Source organism: Phocoena phocoena, chromosome 3 (genome assembly GCF_963924675.1).
Source record: "Phocoena phocoena chromosome 3, mPhoPho1.1, whole genome shotgun sequence".
Lineage (NCBI taxonomy): Eukaryota > Metazoa > Chordata > Mammalia > Artiodactyla > Phocoenidae > Phocoena > Phocoena phocoena.
The window spans coordinates 49,890,879-49,896,580 of NC_089221.1; the positions used below are offsets into that span (position 1 = coordinate 49,890,879).

Below are 5,702 nucleotides of genomic sequence, written 5' to 3' on the forward strand. Positions count from 1 at the left end.
CTTTTCTAAGAATGTGTCCATTTCTTCCAGGTTGCCCATTTTATTGGCATATAGTTGCTTGTAGTAATCTCTCATGGTTCTTTATATTTCTGCAGTGGCAGTTGTTACTTCTCCTTTTTCATTTCTAATTCTGTTGATTTGAGTCTTCTCCCTCTTTTTCTTGATGTGTCTGGCTAATGGTATATCAATTTTGTTTATCTTCTCACAGAACCAGCTTTTAGTTTTATTGATATTTGCTATCGTTTCCTTCATTTTTTTTTCATTTATTTCTGATCTGATCTTTATGATTTCTTTCCTTCTGCTAACTTTGGGGGTTTTTGTTCTTCTTTATCTAATTGCTTTAGGTGTAAGGTTAGGTTGTTTACTTGAGATGTTTCTTGTTTCTTGCGGTAGGATTGTATTGCGATAAACTTCCCTCTTAGAACTCTTTTGCTGCATCCCGTAGGTTTTCGGTCATCGTGTTTTCATTGTCATTTGTTTCTAGGTATTTATTTTTTAACATCTTTATTGGAGTATAGTTGCTTTACAGTGGTGTGTCTAGGTATTTTTTGATTTCCTCTTTGATTTCTTCAGTGATCTCTTGGTTATTTAGTAGTGTATTTTTTAGCCCTCATGTGTTTGTATTTTTTTGCAGATTTTTTCCTGTTATTGATATCTAGTCTCATAGCGTTGTGGTTGGAAAGGATACTTGAAATGATTTGAATTTCCTTAAATTTACCAAGGCTTGATTTGTGACCCAAGATATGATCTATCCTGGAGAATGTTCCATGAGCACTTGAGAAGAAAGTGTAATCTGCTGTTTTTGGATGGAATGTCCTATAAATATCAATTAAGTCCATCTATTTTTAATGTATCATTTAAAGCTTGTGTTTCCTTATTGATTTTCATTTTGGATGATCTGTCCATTGGTGAAAGTGGGGTGTTAAAGTCCCCAACTATGATTGTGTTACTGTCGATTTCCCCATTTATGGCTGTCAGCATTTGTCTTATGTATTGAGGTGTGCTATGTTGGGTGCATAAATATTTACAGTTGTTATATCTTCTTCTGGAATGATCCCTTGATCATTATGTAGTGTCCTTCTTTGTCTTTTGTAATAGTCTTTATTTAAAGTCTATTTTTTCTGATACAAGAATTTCTTCTCCAGCTTTCTTTTGATTTACATTTGATGGAATATCTTTTTCCATCCCCTCACTTTCAGTCTGTATGTGTCCCTAGGTCTGAAGTGGGTCTCCTGTAGACAGCATATATATGGGTCTTGTTTTTGTATCCCTTCAGCCAGTCTATGTCTTTTGGTTGGAGCATTTAATACATTTACATTTAAGGTAATTATTGATATGTATGTTCCTGTTACCATTTTCTTAATTGTTTTGGGTTTGTTATTGTAGGTCTTTTCCTTCTCTTGTGTTTCCTGCCTATAGAAGTTCCTTAAGCATTTGTTGTAAAGCTGGTTTGGTGGTGATGAATTCTCTTAGCTTTTGCTTGTCTGTAAAGGTTTTCATTTCTCCATCGAATCTGAGTGAGATCCTTGCTGGGTAGGGTAGTCTTGGTTGTACGTGTTTCACTTTCATCACTTTAAATATGTCTTGCTGCTCCCTCTGGTTTGCAGAGTTTCTGCTGAAAGATCAGCTGTTAATCTTATGGGAATTCCCTTGTGTGTTATTTGTTGTTTTTCCCTTGCTGCTTTTAGTATTTTTTGTTTGTATTTCATTTTTGATAGTTTGATTAATATGTGTCTTGGCGTGTTTCTCCTTGGATTTTTCCTGTATGGGACTCTCTGCGCTCCCTGGACCTCATTGATTCTTTCCTTTGCCACATTAGGGAGGTTTTCAACTGTAATCCCTTCAAATATATTCTCAGTCCCTTTATTTTCCTCTTCTTCTTCTGGGACCCCTATAATTCGAATGTTGGTGCATTTAACGTTGTCCCAGTGGTCTGTAAGACTGTCCTCAATTCCTTTCATTCTTTTTTCTCTATTCTGCCTTGTGGTAGTTATTTCAACTATTTTGTCTTGCAGGTCACTTATCTGTTCTTCTGCCTCAGTGATTCTGCTATTGATTCCTTCTAGAGAATTTTTAATTTCATTTATTGTGTCGTTCATCATGGTTTGTTTCATCTTTAGTTCTTCTAGGTCCTTGTTAAATGTTTCTTGCATTCTTTCCATTCTATTTCCAAGATTTTGGATCATCTTTACTATCATTATTCTGAATTCTTTTTCAGGTAGACTGCCTATTTCCTCTTCATTTGTTTGGTCTGGTGGGTTTTTACCTTGCTCCTTCATCTGCTGTGTGTTTCTCTATCTTCTCATTTTGCTTAACGTACTGTGTTTGGGGTCTCCTTTTTGCAGGCTGCAGGTCCGTAGTTCCCATTGTTTTTGGTGTCGATTCCAATGGCTAAGGTTGGTTCAGTGGGTTGTGTAGACTTCCTGGTGGAGGGGACTAGTGCCTGTTCTGGTGGATGAGGCTGGATCTTGTCTTTCTGGTGGGCAGGTTCACGCCTCGTGGTTTGTTTTGGGGTGTCTGTGAACTTATTATGATTTTAGGCAGCCTCTCTGCTAATGGGAGGACTTGTGTTCCTGTCTTGCTAGTTGTTTGGCATAGGGTATCAAGTCTTCGAGCTTGCTGGTCATTAAGTGGAGCTGGGTCTTAGCGTTGAGATGGAGATCTCTGGGAGAGCTTTCGCCATTTGTTATTACGTGGAGACAGGAGGTCTCTGGTGGACCAATGTCCTGAACTTGGCTTTCCCCCTTCAGTGGCACAGGCCTGACACCCAGCTGGAGCAGCAAGACCCTGTCAGCCACATGGCTTAAAAGAAAAGTTTGAAAAAAAGAAAGAAGGAAAGGAAGAAGAGGGCAACCAAATCAAAAAGCAAATCCACCAACGATAACAACAAGTGCTAACAACTATACTAAAAAAAAAAAAAAAAACCAAAGAAACCCAGACAGAACCATAGGACAAATGGTAAAAGCAAAGCTATATAGACAAAATCTCACAAAGAAGTATACACATACACACTCAGAAAAAGAGAAAAAGGAAAAAAAATTTACCTATTAAAAAAAAAAGGAAGAGAGTAACCAAATCAATAAACAAATCTACCACTGATAATAAAGTCTAAATACTAAACTAAGAGAAACATAAAACCAGAAGCAAATTAGATGTGGAAAGCAAACCACAAGTCTACAGTTGCTCCCAAAGTCTACCGCCTCAATTTTAGGATGATTCGTTGTCTATTCAGGTTTTCCACACATGCAGAGTACATCAAGTTGATTGTGGAGATTTAATCTGCTGCTTCTGAGGCTGCTGGGAGAGATTTCCCTTTCTCTTTGTTTGCACAGTTCCTGGGGTTCAGCTTTGGATTTGGCCTCCCCTCTGTGTGTAGGTCTCCTGAGGGCGTCTGTTCTTCACTCAGACAGGACAGGGTTAAAGGAGCATCTGATTCGGGGGCTCTGGCTCAACTCAGGCCGGAGGGAGGGAGGGGTATGGATGTGGGAAAGCCTGCGGCGTCAGAGGCCGGCGTGACGTTTCACCAGCCTGAGGTTCACCGTGCATTCTCCCGGGGAAGTTGTCCTTGGATCATTGGACCCTGGTAGTTGCGGGCTGCAGAGGCTCCCTGGAGGGGAGGTATGGAGAGTGACTTGTGCTTGCACACAGGCTTCTTGCTGGCTGCAGCAGCAGCCTGAGCATCTCATGCCTGTCTCTGGTATCCACGCTGATGGCCGCGGCTTGCGCCCGTCTCTGGAGCTCGTTTAGACAGTGCTCTGAATCTCCTCTCCTCGTGCACTAGGAAACCATGGTCTTTTGCCTCTTAGGCAGGTCCAGACTTTTTCCCAGACTCCCTCCGGGCTAGCTGTGGCGCACTAGCCCCCTTCAGGCTGTGTTCGCGCAGCCAACCCCAGTCCTCTCCCTGGGATACGACCTCCGAAGCCCGAGCCTCAGCTCCCAGCCTCTGCCCGCCCCGGCTGGTGAGCAGACAAGCCTCTCAGTCTGGTGATTGCTGGTCGGCACCAGTCCTCTGTGCGGGTAAAATATGGAATGCCTCACGAATTTGCGCATCATCTTCGCGCAGGGACCATGCTAATATTCTCTGTATCGTTCCAATTTTAGTATATGTGCTGCTGAAGCGAGAACATAATTTTAACTTTAAAATTCCTAAAATCTTTGTGAAATCTTTGTTGCCTGAGTCAGACTTGACCTTGTACTTATGTCTGATTCATGTGGTGTGGTAACAAAGTTAATAACATCATCTAACATTCTACCTGCCTAGTGACTTCCATATTCTTTTAAGATAGTGTACGTTTTCAAAAGAGTCATTAATATGGGCAGCCGACCCTGGCTTTTGCAATCCCAAGGTACCATTATTCCATTTTTCTTCTGCCCTAAGATTGAGACCTTAGCCAAAATGACCCAGAAAAAGCCACCCAAATATTGAATTTGTTAATGAACTCCCCTTCCCATGATAGTTTTTATCATAATGAGAGAATATGAGCTAGTTCCATGATAATTGATAGGGCCATCCAGTTTAATATGGCAGACTAAGCACCTTTGCTACTTGTATTTATTTTTGTGAATACATGTATTCATCTTTGCTACTTTCCACAATCTCATGTATTTATCTTTGCTATTTTCTATAATCTCATGAGAAGGACAATAAAGAAATGAGTGTAAACTCATAAGGACAGAAAACAGGAAAGGAGAAGACACTAGGTAAGCCTTGTCAGAATTTTAGAGTTTTCAAGATATGGAAACAACCTAAGCCCATGAATAAATTAATGGATAGATAAACTGTGGTATATATGTATACAGTGGAATAAAAACCAGCCATAAAAAGAAGGAAATCCTTCCATTTGTGAAAAAACGTATGAACTTTGAGGACATAGAACCAGAGCGTAGAATGGTGGTTGCCAGGGGTGGGGGTGGGGTGGGGTTAGGGAGATACTGGTCAAAGGGCACAAATTTTAGTTTTAAGATAAATAAGCTCTGGAGATCTAATGTAGAGCATGGTGACTATAGTTAGTAGTACTGTATTGTATACCTGAAATTTGCTAAAAGAGTAGATCTTCAATCTTCTTACCACACACATACAGACAAAGGTAGTTGTGTGAGGTGATGGATATATTCATTAAGTTGATTGTGGTAAGCATTTAAAAATATATACATATATCACGTCATTACATTGTAGACCTTAAATATATACAATTTTTATCAATCAATCCTACCTCAATAAAGTTGGAAAAAAATATATAAAAAGCAAATCCTACAAAAAAATTTTAGAACTGTGGCTGTCCGATATAGCAGCCATTAACCACATGGGGCTACTTACATTTCAGTTCCTTAAAATTAAATAAAAAATTTAAAATTTAGTCATTCAATTCTATTAGCTAACGTTTTAAGTGCTCAGTAGCTATATGTGGCTACCATGTTGTACAGCATAGATATGGAACATTTCCGTTGTGGCAGAAAGTTCTATTGGACAGTGTTGTTTAAAGGATGGAAAGTAAACAGACAAACAGGAACTGAGTTAGGTTTCTCTACTATGTGCCTACATGCGTGTAGTGGGTTGAATGGGGGCTCCCCAAAAGATATGTCCATGTCCTAATTCCAGAACTGGTGAATGTGATCTCACTGGGAAAAGACCCTTTACAGATGTAATTAAGTTAAGGATCATGAGATGAGATCATCCTAGATTACTGGGTGGATCCTCATTC

The 5,702-nt window shown here is 39.7% G+C and overlaps 1 non-coding gene across 1 annotated transcript; it reads right to left on the bottom strand.

Moving 5' to 3' along the window:
• Positions 1 to 4,018: 4,018 nt before the first annotated feature.
• On the bottom strand, positions 4,019 to 4,125 carry LOC136121717 (U6 spliceosomal RNA). Its single transcript, XR_010655740.1, has one exon. It is a non-coding gene; the product is annotated as a U6 spliceosomal RNA (small nuclear RNA).
• Positions 4,126 to 5,702: the final 1,577 nt, after the last annotated feature.